Below are 16,523 nucleotides of genomic sequence, written 5' to 3' on the forward strand. Positions count from 1 at the left end.
TTTGGTTTTTCATGTTGATTTTAAAATGCCCTTTTTCATGTTTGAAATGTACTAACTCGTTTTTTCCTAACAGCAGGTCAACGTGGGAGTGGTTGCAACATTACGGTCCCATTGAGTACATTTTTGGAGAAAGGGACATCTGTTGCACCACAGGGCGGGAGGAGGGTGCGGAGCTCGATACAATTTCTTTCTTTGGTAAGCATTTTTTGTATTTTATACTTTTGGAATTTTGGTTTTTCATGTTGATTTTAAAATGACCTTTATCATGTTTGAAATGTACTAACTCGTTTTTTCCTCACTGCAGGTCAACTTGGGAGTGGTTGCAACATTACGGACCCATTCAGTACATTTTTGGAGAAAGGGACATCTGTTGCACCACAGGGCGGGAGGAGGTTGCGGAGCTCGATACAATTTCTTTCTTTGGTAAGCATTTTTTGTATTTTATACTTTTGGAATTTAGGTTCTTCATGTTGATTTTAAAATGCCCTTTTTCATGTTTGAAATGTACTAACTCGTTTTTTCCTAACAGCAGGTTAACTTGGGAGTGGTTGCAACATTACGGTCCCATTGAGTACATTTTTGGAGAAAGGGACATCTGTTGCACTACAGGGCGGGAGGAGGGTGCGGAGCTCGATACAATTTCTTTCTTTGGTAAGCATTTTTTGTATTTTATACTTTTGGAATTTTGGTTCTTCATGTTGATTTTAAAATGCCCTTTTTCATGTTTGAAATGTACTAACTCGTTTTTTCCTAACAGCAGGTCAACGTGGGAGTGGTTGCAACATTACGGTCCCATTGAGTACATTTTTGGAGAAAGGGACATCTGTTGCACCACAGGGCGGGAGGAGGGTGCGGAGCTCGATACAATTTCTTTCTTTGGTAAGCATTTTTTGTATTTTATACTTTTGGAATTTTGGTTTTTCATGTTGATTTTAAAATGCCCTTTTTCATGTTTGAAATGTACTAACTCGTTTTCTCCTAACAGCAGGTCAACTTGGAAGTGGTTGCAACATTACGGTCCCATTGAGTACATTTTTGGAGAAAGGGACATCTGTTACACCACAGGGCGGGAGGAGGGTGCGGAGCTCGATACAATTTCTTTCTTTGGTAAGCATTTTTTGTATTATATACTTGTGGAATTTTGGTTTTTCGTGTTGATTTTAAAAATACCTTTTTCATGTTTGAAATGTACTAACTCGTTTTTTCCTAACAGCAGGTCAACGTGGGAGTGGTTGCAACATTACGGTCCCATTGAGTACATTTTTGGAGAAAGGGACATCTGTTGCACCACAGGGCGGGAGGAGGGTGCGGAGCTCGATACAATTTCTTTCTTTGGTAAGCATTTTTTGTATTATATACTTGTGGAATTTTGGTTTTTCGTGTTGATTTTAAAAATACCTTTTTCATGTTTGAAAAGTACTAACTCGTTTTTTCCTAACAGCAGGTCAACGTGGGAGTGGTTGCAACATTACGGTCCCATTGAGTACATTTTTGGAGAAAGGGACATCTGTTGCACCACAGGGCGGGAGGAGGGTGCGGAGCTCGATACAATTTCTTTCTTTGGTAAGCATTTTTTGTATTCTATACTTTTCGAATTTTGGTTTTTCATGTTGATTTTAAAATGCCCTTTTTCATGTTTGAAATGTACTAACTCGTTTTTTCCTAACAGCAGGTCAACTTGGGTGTGGTTGCAACATTACGGTCTCATTGAGTACATTTTTGGAGAAAGGGACATCTGTTGCACCACAGGGCGGGAGGAGGGTGCGGAGCTCGATACAATTTCTTTCTGTGGTAAGCATTTTTTGTATTTTATACTTTTCGAATTTTGGTTTTTCATGTTGATTTTAAAATGCCCTTTTTCATGTTTGAAATGTACTAACTCGTTTTTTCCTAACAGCAGGTCAACGTGGGAGTGGTTGCAACATTACGGTCCCATTGAGTACATTTTTGGAGAAAGGGACATCTGTTGCACCACAGGGCGGGAGGAGGGTGCGGAGCTCGATACAATTTCTTTCTTTGGTAAGCTTTTTTTGTATTTTATACTTTTGGAATTTTGGTTTTTCATGTTGATTTTAAAATGACCTTTATCATGTTTGAAATGTACTAACTCGTTTTTTCCTCACTGCAGGTCAACTTGGGAATGGTTGCAACATTACGGACCCATTCAGTACATTTTTGGAGAAAGGGACATCTGTTGCACCACAGGGCGGGAGGAGATTGCGGAGCTCGATACAATTTCTTTCTTTGGTAAGCATTTTTTGTATTTTATACTTTTGGAATTTTGGTTCTTCATGTTGATTTTAAAATGCCCTTTTTCATGTTTGAAATGTACTAACTCGTTTTTTCCTAACAGCAGGTTAACTTGGGAGTGGTTGCAACATTACGGTCCCATTGAGTACATTTTTGGAGAAAGGGACATCTGTTGCACTACAGGGCGGGAGGAGGGTGCGGAGCTCGATACAATTTCTTTCTTTGGTAAGCATTTTTTGTATTTTATACTTTTGGAATTTTGGTTCTTCATGTTGATTTTAAAATGCCCTTTTTCATGTTTGAAATGTACTAACTCGTTTTTTCCTAACAGCAGGTCAACGTGGGAGTGGTTGCAACATTACGGTCCCATTGAGTACATTTTTGGAGAAAGGGACATCTGTTGCACCACAGGGCGGGAGGAGGGTGCGGAGCTCGATACAATTTCTTTCTTTGGTAAGCATTTTTTGTATTTTATACTTTTGGAATTTTGGTTTTTCATGTTGATTTTAAAATGCCCTTTTTCATGTTTGAAATGTACAAACTCGTTTTCTCCTAACAGCAGGTCAACTTGGAAGTGGTTGCAACATTACGGTCCCATTGAGTACATTTTTGGAGAAAGGGACATCTGTTGCACCACAGGGCGGGAGGAGGGTGCGGAGCTCGATACAATTTCTTTCTTTGGTAAGCATTTTTTGTATTATATACTAGTGGAATTTTGGTTTTTCGTGTTGATTTTAAAAATACCTTTTACATGTTTGAAATGTACTAACTCGTTTTTTCCTAACAGTAGGTCAACGTGGGAGTGGTTGCAACATTACGGTCCCATTGAGTACATTTTTGGAGAAAGGGACATCTGTTGCACCACAGGGCGGGAGGAGGGTGCGGAGCTCGATACAATTTCTTTCTTTGGTAAGCATTTTTTGTATTATATACTTGTGGAATTTTGGTTTTTCGTGTTGATTTTAAAAATACCTTTTTCATGTTTGAAATGTACTAACTCGTTTTTTCCTAACAGCAGGTCAACGTGGGAGTGGTTGGAACATTACGGTCCCATTGAGTACATTTTTGGAGAAAGGGACATCTGTTGCACCACAGGGCGGGAGGAGGGTGCGGAGCTCGATACAGTTTCTTTCTTTGGTAAGCATTTTTTGTATTTTATACTTTTGGAATTTTGGTTTTTCATTTTGATTTTAAAATGCCCTTTTTCATGTTTGAAATGTACTAACTCGTTTTCTCCTAACAGCAGGTCAACTTGGAAGTGGTTGCAACATTACGGTCCCATTGAGTACATTTTTGGAGAAAGGGACATCTGTTGCACCACAGGGCGGGAGGAGGGTGCGGAGCTCGATACAATTTCTTTCTTTGGTAAGCATTTTTTGTATTATATACTTGTGGAATTTTGGTTTTTCGTGTTGATTTTAAAAATACCTTTTTCATGTTTGAAAAGTACTAACTCGTTTTTTCCTAACAGCAGGTCAATGTGGGAGTGGTTGCAACATTACGGTCCCATTGAGTACATTTTTGGAGAAATGGACATCTGTTGCACCACAGGGCGGGAGGAGGGTGCGGAGCTCGATACAATTTCTTTCTGTGGTAAGCATTTTTTGTATTTTATACTTTTCGAATTTTGGTTTTTCATGTTGATTTTAAAATGCCCTTTTTCATGTTTGAAATGTACTAACTCGTTTTTTCCTAACAGCAGGTCAACGTGGGAGTGGTTGCAACGTTACGGTCCCATTGAGTACATTTTTGGAGAAAGGGACATCTGTTGCACCACAGGGCGGGAGGAGGGTGCGGAGCTCGATACAATTTCTTTCTTTGGTAAACATTTTTTGTATGTTATACTTTTGGAATTTTGGTTTTTCATGTTGATTTTAAAATGACCTTTTTCATGTTTGAAATGTACTAACTAGTTTTTTCCTCACTGCAGGTCAACTTGGGAGTGGTTGCAACATTACGGACCCATTCAGTACATTTTTGGAGAAAGGGACATCTGTTGCACCACAGGGCGGGAGGAGGTTGCGGAGCTCGATACAATTTCTTTCTTTGGTAAGCATTTTTTGTATTTTATACTTTTGGAATTTTGGTTCTTCATGTTGATTTTAAAATGCCCTTTTTCATGTTTGAAATGTACTAACTCGTTTTTTCCTAACAGCAGGTCAACTTGGGAGTGGTTGCAACATTACGGTCCCATTGAGTACATTTTTGGAGAAAGGGACATCTGTTGCACTACAGGGCGGGAGGAGGGTGCGGAGCTCGATACAATTTCTTTCTTTGGTAAGCATTTTTTGTATTTTATACTTTTGGAATTTTGGTTTTTCATTTTGATTTTAAAATGACCTTTTTCATGTTTGAAATGTACTAACTCGTTTTTTCCTAACAGCAGGTCAACTTGGGTGTGGTTGCAACATTACGGTCTCATTGAGTACATTTTTGGAGAAAGGGACATCTGTTGCACCACAGGGCGGGAGGAGGGTGCGGAGCTCGATACAATTTCTTTCTGTGGTAAGCATTTTTTGTATTTTATACTTTTCGAATTTTGGTTTTTCATGTTGATTTTAAAATGCCCTTTTTCATGTTTGAAATGTACTAACTCGTTTTTTCCTCACTGCAGGTCAACTTGGGAGTGGTTGCAACATTACGGACCCATTCAGTACATTTTTGGAGAAAGGGACATCTGTTGCACCACAGGGCGGGAGGAGGTTGCGGAGCTCGATACAATTTCTTTCTTTGGTAAGCATTTTTTGTATTTTATACTTTTGGAATTTTGGTTCTTCATGTTGATTTTAAAATGCCCTTTTTCATGTTTGAAATGTACTAACTCGTTTTTTCCTCACTGCAGGTCAACTTGGGAGTGGTTGCAACATTACGGACCCATTCAGTACATTTTTGGAGAAAGGGACATCTGTTGCACCACAGGGCGGGAGGAGGTTGCGGAGCTCGATACAATTTCATCCTTTGGTAAGCATTTTTTGTAGTTTATACTTTTGGAATTTTGGTTCTTCATGTTGTTTTTAAAAATACCTTTTTCATGTTTGAAATGTACTAACTCGTTTTTTCCTAACAGCGGGTCAACTTGGGAGTGGTTGCAACATTACGGTCCCATTGAGTACATTTTTGGAGAAAGGGACATCTGTTGCACCACAGGGCAGGAGGAGGGTGCGGAGCTCGATACAATTTCTTTCTTTGGTAAGCATTTTTTGTATTTTATACTTTTGGAATTTTGGTTTTTCATGTTGATTTTAAAATGACCTTTTTCATGTTTGAAATGTACTAACTCGTTTTTTCCTAACAGCAGGTCAACTTGGGTGTGGTTGCAACATTACGGTCTCATTGAGTACATCTTTGGAGAAAGGGACATCTGTTGCACCACAGGGCGGGAGGAGGGTGCGGAGCTCGATACAATTTCTTTCTGTGGTAATCATTTTTTGTATTTTATACTTTTGGAATTTTGGTTTTTCATGTTGATTTTAAAATGCCCTTTTTCATGTTTGAAATGTACTAACTCGTTTTTTCCTAACAGCAGGTCAACTTGGGAGTGGTTGCAACATAACGGTCCCATTGAGTACATTTTTGGAGAAAGGGACATCTGTTGCACTACAGGGCGGGAGGAGGGTGCGGAGCACGATACAATTGCTTTCTTTGGAAGCATTTTTTGTATTTTATACTTTTGGAATTTCGGTTTTTCATGTTGATTTTAAAATGACCTTTTTCATGTTTGAGATGTACTAACTCTTTTTTTCCTAACAGCAGGTCAACTTGGGAGTGGTTGCAACATTACGGTCCCATTGAGTACATTTTTTTAGAAAGGGACATCTGTTGCACCACAGGGCGGGAGGAGGGTGCGGAGCTCGATACAATTTCTTTCTTTGGTAAGCATTTTTTGTATTTTATACTTTTGGAATTTTGGTTTTTCATGTTGATTTTAAAATTCCCTTTTTCATGTTTGAAATGTACTAACTCTTTTTTTCCTAACAGCAGGTCAAATTGGGAGTGGTTGCAACATTACGGTCCCATTGAGTACATTTTTGGAGAAAGGGACATCTGTTGCACCACAGGGCGCGAGGAGGGTGCGGAGCTCGATACAATTTCTTTCTTTGGTAAGCATTTTTTGTATTTTATACTTTTCGAATTTTGGTTTTTCATGTTGATTTTAAAATGCCCTTTTTCATGTTTGAAATGTACTAACTCGTTTTTTCCTCACTGCAGGTCAACTTGGGAGTGGTTGCAACATTACGGACCCATTCAGTACATTTTTGGAGAAAGGGACATCTGTTGCACCACAGGGCGTGAGGAGGTTGCGGAGCTCGATACAATTTCTTTCTTTGGTAAGCATTTTTTGTATTTTATACTTTTTGAATTTTGGTTCTTCATGTTGATTTTAAAATGCCCTTTTTCATGTTTGAAATGTACTAACTCGTTTTTTCCTCACTGCAGGTCAACTTGGGAGTGGTTGCAACATTACGGACCCATTCAGTACATTTTTGGAGAAAGGGACATCTGTTGCACCACAGGGCGGGAGGAGGGTGCGGAGCTCGATACAATTTCTTTCTTTGGTAAGCATTTTTTGTATTTTATACTTTTCGAATTTTGGTTTTTCATGTTGATTTTAAATTGACCTTTTTCATGTTTGAAATGTACTAACTCGTTTTTTCCTAACAGCAGGTCAACTTGGGAGTGGTTGCAACATTACGGTCCCATTCATTACATTTTTTGGAGAAAGGGACATCTGTTGCACCACAGGGCAGGAGGAGGGTGCGGAGCTCGATACAATTTCTTTCTTTGGTAAGCATTTTTTGTATTTTATACTTTTGGAATATTGGTTTTTCATGTTGATTCTAAAAAGACCTTTTTCATGTTTGAAATGTACTAACTCGTTTTTTCCTAACAGCAGGTCAACTTGGGAGTGGTTGCAACGTTACGGTCCCATTGAGTACATTTATGGAGAAAGGGACATCTGTTTCACCACAGGGCGGGCGGAGGGTGCGGAGCTCGATACAATTTCTTTCTTTGGTAAGCATTTTTTGTATTTTATACTTTTGGAATTTTGGTTTTTCATGTTGATTTTAAAATGCCCTTTTTCATGTTTGAAATGTACTAACTCGTTTTTTCCTAACAGCAGGTCAACTTGGGAGTGGTTGCAACATTACGGTCCCATTGAGTACATTTTTGGAAAAGGGACATCTGTTGCACCATAGGGCGGGAGGAGGGTGCGGAGCTCGATACAATTTCTTTCTTTGGTAAGCTTTTTTTGTATTTTATACTTTTGGAATTTTGGTTTTTCATGTTGATTTTAAAATGCCCTTTTTCATGTTTGAAATGTACTAACTCGTTTTTTCCTAACAGCAGGTCAACGTGGGAGTGGTTGCAACATTACGGTCCCATTGAGTACATTTTTGGAGAAAGGGACATCTGTTGCACCACAGGGCGGGAGGAGGGTGCGGATCTCGATACAATTTCATTCTTTGGTAAGCATTTTTGTATTTTATACTTTTGGAATTTTGGTTTTTCATGTTGATTTTAAAATGACCTTTTTCATGTTTGAAATGTACTAACTCGTTTTTTCCTAACAGCAGGTCAACTTGGGAGTGGTTGCAACATTACGGTCCCATTGAGTACATTTTTGGAGAAAGGGACATCTGTTGCACCACAGGGCGGGAGGAGGGTGCGGAGCTCGATACAGTTTCTTTCTTTGGTAAGCATTTTTTGTATTTTATACTTTTGGGATTTTGGTTTTTCATTTTGATTTTAAAATGCCCTTTTTCATGTTTGAAATGTACTAACTCGTTTTCTCCTAACAGCAGGTCAACTTGGAAGTGGTTGCAACATTACGGTCCCATTGAGTACATTTTTGGAGAAAGGGACATCTGTTGCACCACAGGGCGGGAGGAGGGTGCGGAGCTCGATACAATTTCTTTCTTTGGTAAGCATTTTTTGTATTATATACTTGTGGAATTTTGGTTTTTCGTGTTGATTTTAAAAATACCTTTTTCATGTTTGAAATGTACTAACTCGTTTTTTCCTAACAGCAGGTCAACGTGGGAGTGGTTGCAACATTACGGTCCCATTGAGTACATTTTTGGAGAAAGGGACATCTGTTGCACCACAGGGCGGGAGGAGGGTGCGGAGCTCGATACAATTTCTTTCTGTGGTAATCATTTTTTGTATTTTATACTTTTGGAATTTTGGTTTTTCATGTTGATTTTAAAAAGCCCTTTTTCATGTTTGAAATGTACTAACTCGTTTTTTCCTAACAGCAGGTCAACTTGGGTGTGGTTGCAACATTACGGTCTCATTGAGTACATTTTTGGAGAAAGGGACATCTGTTGCACCACAGGGCGGGAGGAGGGTGCGGAGCTAGATACAATTTCTTTCTGTGGTAAGCATTTTTTGTATTTTATACTTTTCGAATTTTGGTTTTTCATGTTGATTTTAAAATGCCCTTTTTCATGTTTGAAATGTACTAACTCGTTTTTTCCTAACAGCAGGTCAACGTGGGAGTGGTTGCAACATTACGGTCCCATTGAGTACATTTTTGGAGAAAGGGACATCTGTTGCACCACAGGGCGGGAGGAGGGTGCGGAGCTCGATACAATTTCTTTCTTTGGTAAGCATTTTTTGTATTTTATACTTTTGGAATTTTGGTTTTTCATGTTGATTTTAAAATGACCTTTATCATGTTTGAAATGTACTAACTCGTTTTTTCCTCACTGCAGGTCAACTTGGGAGTGGTTGCAACATTACGGACCCATTCAGTACATTTTTGGAGAAAGGGACATCTGTTGCACCACAGGGCGGGAGGAGGTTGCGGAGCTCGATACAATTTCTTTCTTTGGGAAGCATTTTTTGTATTTTATACTTTTGGAATTTTGGTTCTTCATGTTGATTTTAAAATGCCCTTTTTCATGTTTGAAATGTACTAACTCGTTTTTTCCTAACAGCAGGTTAACTTGGGAGTGGTTGCAACATTACGGTCCCATTGAGTACATTTTTGGAGAAAGGGACATCTGTTGCACTACAGGGCGGGAGGAGGGTGCGGAGCTCGATACAATTTCTTTCTTTGGTAAGCATTTTTTGTGTTTTATACTTTTGGAATTTTGGTTCTTCATGTTGATTTTAAAATGCCCTTTTTCATGTTTGAAATGTACTAACTCGTTTTTTCCTAACAGCAGGTCAACGTGGGAGTGGTTGCAACATTACGGTCCCATTGAGTACATTTTTGGAGAAAGGGACATCTGTTGCACCACATGGCGGGAGGAGGGTGCGGAGCTCGATACAATTTCTTTCTTTGGTAAGCATTTTTTGTATTTTATACTTTTGGAATTTTGGTTTTTCATGTTGATTTTAAAATGCCCTTTTTCATGTTTGAAATGTAATAACTCGTTTTCTCCTAACAGCAGGTCAACTTGGAAGTGGTTGCAACATTACGGTCCCATTGAGTACATTTTTGGAGAAAGGGACATCTGTTGCACCACAGGGCGGGAGGAGGGTGCGGAGCTCGATACAATTTCTTTCTTTGGTAAGCATTTTTTGTATTATATACCTGTGGAATTTGGTTTTTCGTGTTGATTTTAAAAATACCTTTTTCATGTTTGAAATGTACTAACTCGTTTTTTCCTAACAGCAGGTCAACGTGGGAGTGGTTGCAACATTACGGTCCCATTGAGTACATTTTTGGAGAAAGGGACATCTGTTGCACCACAGGGCGGGAGGAGGGTGCGGAGCTCGATACAATTTCTTTCTTTGGTAAGCATTTTTTGTATTATATACTTGTGGAATTTTGGTTTTACGTGTTGATTTTAAAAATACCTTTTTCATGTTTGAAATGTACTAACTCGTTTTTTCCTAACAGCAGGTCAACGTGGGAGTGGTTGCAACATTACGGTCCCATTGAGTACATTTTTGGAGAAAGTGACATCTGTTGCACCACAGGGCGGGAGGAGGGTGCGGAGCTCGATACAGTTTCTTTCTTTGGTAAGCATTTTTTGTATTTTATAATTTTGGAATTTTGGTTTTTCATTTTGATTTTAAAATGCCCTTTTTCATGTTTGAAATGTACTAACTCGTTTTCTCCTAACAGCAGGTCAACTTGGAAGTGTTTGCAACATTACGGTCCCATTGAGTACATTTTTGGAGAAAGGGACATCTGTTGCACCACAGGGCGGGAGGAGGGTGCGGAGCTCGATACAATTTCTTTCTTTGGTAAGCATTTTTTGTATTATATACTTGTGGAATTTTGGTTTTTCGTGTTGATTTTAAAAAAACCTTTTTCATGTTTGAAAAGTACTAACTCGTTTTTTCCTAACAGCAGGTCAACGTGGGAGTGGTTGCAACATTACGGTCCCATTGAGTACATTTTTGGAGAAAGGGACATCTGTTGCACCACAGGGCGGGAGGAGGGTGCGGAGCTCGATACAATTTCTTTCTGTGGTAAGCATTTTTTGTATTTTATACTTTTCGAATTTTGGTTTTTCATGTTGATTTTAAAATGCCCTTTTTCATGTTTGAAATGTACTAACTCGTTTTTTCCTAACAGCAGGTCAACGTGGGAGTGGTTGCAACATTACGGTCCCATTGAGCACATTTTTGGAGAAAGGGACATCTGTTGCACCACAGGGCGGGAGGAGGGTGCGGAGCTCGATACAATTTCTTTCTTTGGTAAACATTTTTTGTATTTTATACTTTTGGAATTTTGGTTTTTCATGTTGATTTTAAAATGACCTTTTTCATGTTTGAAATGTACTAACTCGTTTTTTCCTCACTGCAGGTCAACTTGGGAGTGGTTGCAACATTAAGGACCCATTCAGTACATTTTTGGAGAAAGGGACATCTGTTGCACCACAGGGCGGGAGGAGGTTGCGGAGCTCGATACAATTTCTTTCTTTGGTAAGCATTTTTTGTATTTTATACTTTTGGAATTTTGGTTTTTCATGTTGATTTTAAAATGCCCTTTTTCATGTTTAAAATGTACTAACTCGTTTTCTCCTAACAGCAGGTCAACTTGGAAGTGGTTGCAACATTACAGTCCCATTGAGTACATTTTTGGAGAAAGGGACATCTGTTGCACCACAGGGCGGGAGGAGGGTGCGGAGCTCGATACAATTTCTTTCTTTGGTAAGCATTTTTTGTATTATATACTTGTGGAATTTTGGTTTTTCGTGTTGATTTTAAAAATACCTTTTTCATGTTTGAAATGTACTAACTCGTTTTTTCCTAACAGCAGGTCAACGTGGGAGTGGTTGCAACATTACGGTCCCATTGTGTACATTTTTGGAGAAAGGGACATCTGTTGCACCACAGGGCGGGAGGAGGGTGCGGAGCTCGATACAATTTCTTTCTTTGGTAAGCATTTTTTGTATTATATACTTGTGGAATTTTGGTTTTTCGTGTTGATTTTAAAAATACCTTTTTCATGTTTGAAAAGTACTAACTCGTTTTTTCCTATCAGCAGGTCAACGTGGGAGTGGTTGCAACATTACGGTCCCATTGAGTACATTTTTGGAGAAAGGGACATCTGTTGCACCACAGGGCGGGAGGAGGGTGCGGAGCTCGATACAATTTCTTTCTTTGGTAAGCATTTTTTGTATTTTATACTTTTGGAATTTTGGTTTTTCATGTTGATTTTAAAATGCCCTTTTTCATGTTTGAAATGTACTAACTCGTTTTTTCCAAACAGCAGGTCAACTTGGGTGTGGTTGCAACATTACGGTCTCATTGAGTACATTTTTGGAGAAAGGGACATCTGTTGCACCACAGGGCGGGAGGAGGGTGCGGAGCTCGATACAATTTCTTTCTGTGGTAAGCATTTTTTGTATTTTATACTTTTCGAATTTTGGTTTTTCATGTTGATTTTAAAATGCCCTTTTTCATGTTTGAAAGGTACTAACTCGTTTTTTCCTAACAGCAGGTCAACGTGGGAGTGGTTGCAACATTATGGTCCCATTGAGTACATTTTTGGAGAAAGGGACATCTGTTGCACCACAGGGCGGGAGGAGGGTGCGGAGCTCGATACAATTTCTTTCTTTGGTAAGCATTTTTTGTATTTTATACTTTTCGAATTTTGGTTTTTCATGTTGATTTTAAAATGCCCTTTTTCATGTTTGAAATGTACTAACTCGTTTTTTCCTCACTGCAGGTCAACTTGGGAGTGGTTGCAACATTACGGAACCATTCAGTACATTTTTGGAGAAAGGGACATCTGTTGCACCACAGGGTGGGAGGAGGGTGCGGAGCTCGATACAATTTCTTTCTGTGGTAAGCATTTTTTGTATTTTATACTTTTCGAATTTTGGTTTTTCATGTTGATTTTAAAATGCCCTTTTTCATGTTTGAAATGTACTAACTCGTTTTTTCCTCACTGCAGGTCAACTTGGGAGTGGTTGCAACATTACGGACCCATTCAGTACATTTTTGGAGAAAGGGACATCTGTTGCACCACAGGGCGGGAGGAGGTTGCGGAGCTCGATACAATTTCTTTCTTTGGTAAGCATTTTTTGTATTTTATACTTTTGGAATTTTGGTTCTTCATGTTGATTTTAAAATGCCCTTTTTCATGTTTGAAATGTACTAACTCGTTTTTTCCTCACTGCAGGTCAACTTGGGAGTGGTTGCAACATTACGGTCCCATTCAGTACATTTTTGGAGAAAGGGACATCTGTTGCACCACAGGGCGGGAGGAGGTTGCGGAGCTCGATACAATTTCATCCTTTGGTAAGCATTCTTTGTAGTTTATACTTTTGGAATTTTGGTTCTTCATGTTGTTTTTAAAATGCCCTTTTTCATGTTTGAAATGTACTAACTCGTTTTTTCCTAACAGCGGGTCAACTTGGGAGTGGTTGCAACATTACGGTCCCATTCAGTACATTTTTGGAGAAAGGGACATCTGTTGCACCACAGGGCGGGAGGAGGGTGCGGAGCTCGATACAATTTCTTTCTTTGGTAAGCATTTTTTGTATTTTATACTTTTGGAATTTTGGTTTTTCATGTTGATTTTAAAATGACCTTTTTCATGTTTGAAATGTACTAACTCGTTTTTTCCTAACAGCAGGTCAACTTGGGTGTGGTTGCAACATTACGGTCTCATTGAGTACATTTTTGGAGAAAGGGACATCTGTTGCACCACAGGGTGGGAGGAGGGTGCGTAGCTCGATACAATTTCTTTCTGTGGTAAGAATTTTTTGTATTTTATACTTTTGGAATTTTGGTTTTTCATGTTGATTTTAAAATGCCCTTTTTCATGTTTGAAATGTACTAACTCGTTTTTTCCTAACAGCAGGTCAACTTGGGAGTGGTTGCAACATAACGGTCCCATTGAGTACATGTTTGGAGAAAGGGACATCTGTTGCACTACAGGGCGGGAGGAGGGTGCGGAGCACGATACAATTGCTTTCTTTGGAAGCATTTTTTGTATTTTATACTTTTGGAATTTTGGTTTTTCATGTTGATTTTAAAATGACCTTTTTCATGTTTGAGAAGGTACTAACTCTTTTTTTCCTAACAGCAGGTCAACTTGGGAGTGGTTGCAACATTACGGTCCCATTGAGTACATTTTTTTAGAAAGGGACATCTGTTGCACCACAGGGCGGGAGGAGGGTGCGGAGCTCGATACAATTTCTTTCTTTGGTAAGCATTTTTTGTATTTTATACTTTTGGAATTTTGGTTTTTCATGTTGATTTTAAAATGCCCTTTTTCATGTTTGAAATGTACTAACTCTTTTTTTCCTAACAGCAGGTCAAATTGGGAGTGGTTGCAACATTACGGTCCCATTGAGTACATTTTTGGAGAAAGGGACATCTGTTGCACCACAGGGCGCGAGGAGGGTGCGGAGCTCGATACAATTTCTTTCTTTGGTAAGCATTTTTTGTATTTTATACTTTTCGAATTTTGGTTTTTCATGTTGATTTTAAAATGCCCTTTTTCATGTTTGAAATGTACTAACTCGTTTTTTCCTAACAGCAGGTCAACTTGGGAGTGGTTGCAACATTACGGACCCATTCAGTACATTTTTGGAGAAAGGGACATCTGTTGCACCACAGGGCGTGAGGAGGTTGCGGAGCTCGATACAATTTCTTTCTTTGGTAAGCATTTTTTGTATTTTATACTTTTGGAATTTTGGTTCTTCATGTTGAATTTAAAATGCCCTTTTTCATGTTTGAAATGTACTAACTCGTTTTTTCCTCACTGCAGGTCAACTTGGGAGTGGTTGCAACATTACGGACCCATTCAGTACATTTTTGGAGAAAGGGACATCTGTTGCACCACAGGGCGGGAGGAGGGTGCGGAGCTCGATACAATTTTTTTCTTTGGTAAGCATTTTTTGTATTTTATACTTTTGGAATTTTGGTTTTTCATGTTGATTTTAAAATGACCTTTTTCATGTTTGAAATGTACTAACTCGTTTTTTCCTAACAGCAGGTCAACTTGGGAGTGGTTGCAACATTACGGTCCCATTCAGTACATTTTTGGAGAAAGGGACATCTGTTGCACCACAGGGCAGGAGGAGGGTGCGGAGCTCGATACAATTTCTTTCTTTGGTAAGCATTTTTTGTATTTTATACTTTTGGAATATTGGTTTTTCATGTTGATTCTAAAAAGACCTTTTTCATGTTTGAAATGTACTAACTCGTTTTTTCCTAACAGCAGGTCAACTTGGGAGTGGTTGCAACGTTACGGGCCCATTGAGTACATTTATGGAGAAAGGGACATCTGTTTCACCACAGGGCGGGCGGAGGGTGCGGAGCTCGATACAATTTCTTTCTTTGGTAAGCATTTTTTGTATTTTATACTTTTGGAATTTTGGTTTTTCATGTTGATTTTAAAATGCCCTTTTTCATGTTTGAAATGTACTAACTAGTTTTTTCCTAACAGCAGGTCAACTTGGGAGTGGTTGCAACATTACGGTCCCATTGAGTACATTTTTGGAAAAGGGACATCTGTTGCACCATAGGGCGGGAGGAGGGTGCGGAGCTCGATACAATTTCTTTCTTTGGTAAGCTTTTTTTGTATTTTATACTTTTGGAATTTTGGTTTTTCATGTTGATTTTAAAATGCCCTTTTTCATGTTTGAAATGTACTAACTCGTTTTTTCCTAACAGCAGGTCAACGTGGGAGTGGTTGCAACATTACGGTCCCATTGAGTACAATTTTGGAGAAAGGGACATCTGTTGCACCACAGGGCGGGAGGAGGGTGCGGAGCTCGATACAATTTCATTCTTTGGTAAGCATTTTTGTATTTTATACTTTTGGAATTTTGGTTTTTCATGTTGATTTTAAAATGACCTTTTTCATGTTTGAAATGTACTAACTCGTTTTTTCCTAACAGCAGGTCAACTTGGGAGTGGTTGCAACATTACGGTCCCATTGAGTACATTTTTGGAGAAAGGGACATCTGTTGCACCACAGGGCGGGAGGAGGGTGCGGAGCTCGATACAGTTTCTTTCTTTGGTAAGCATTTTTTGTATTTTATACTTTTGGGATTTTGGTTTTTCATTTTGATTTTAAAATGCCCTTTTTCATGTTTGAAATGTACTAACTCGTTTTCTCCTAACAGCAGGTCAACTTGGAAGTGGTTGCAACATTACGGTCCCATTGAGTACATTTTTGGAGAAAGGGACATCTGTTGCACCACAGGGCGGGAGGAGGGTGCGGAGCTCAATACAATTTCTTTCTTTGGTAAGCATTTTTTGTATTTTATACTATTGGAATTTTGGTTTTTCATGTTGATTTTAAAATGCCCTTTTTCATGTTTGAAATGTACTAACTCGTTTTTTCCTAACAGCAGGTCAACTTGGGTGTGGTTGCAACATTACGGTCTCATTGAGTACATTTTTGGAGAAAGGGACATCTGTTGCACCACAGGGCGGGAGGAGGGTGCGGAGCTCGATACAATTTCTTTCTGTGGTAAGCATTTTTTGTATTTTATACTTTTCGAATTTTGGTTTTTCATGTTGATTTTAAAATGCCCTTTTTCATGTTTGAAATGTACTAACTCGTTTTTTCCTTACAGCAGGTCAACGTGGGAGTGGTTGCAACATTACGGTACCATTGAGTACATTTTTGGAGAAAGGGACATCTGTTGCACCACAGGGCGGGAGGAGGGTGCGGAGCTCGATACAATTTCTTTCTTTGGTAAGCATTTTTTGTATTTTATACTTTTGGAATTTTGGTTTTTCATGTTGATTTTAAAATGACCTTTATCATGTTTGAAATGTACTAACTCGTTTTTTCCTCACTGCAGGTCAACTTGGGAGTGGTTGCAACATTACGGACCCAT

This window comes from Schistocerca nitens, chromosome 10 (assembly GCF_023898315.1).
Source record: "Schistocerca nitens isolate TAMUIC-IGC-003100 chromosome 10, iqSchNite1.1, whole genome shotgun sequence".
In the NCBI taxonomy this organism is placed as follows: domain Eukaryota; kingdom Metazoa; phylum Arthropoda; class Insecta; order Orthoptera; family Acrididae; genus Schistocerca; species Schistocerca nitens.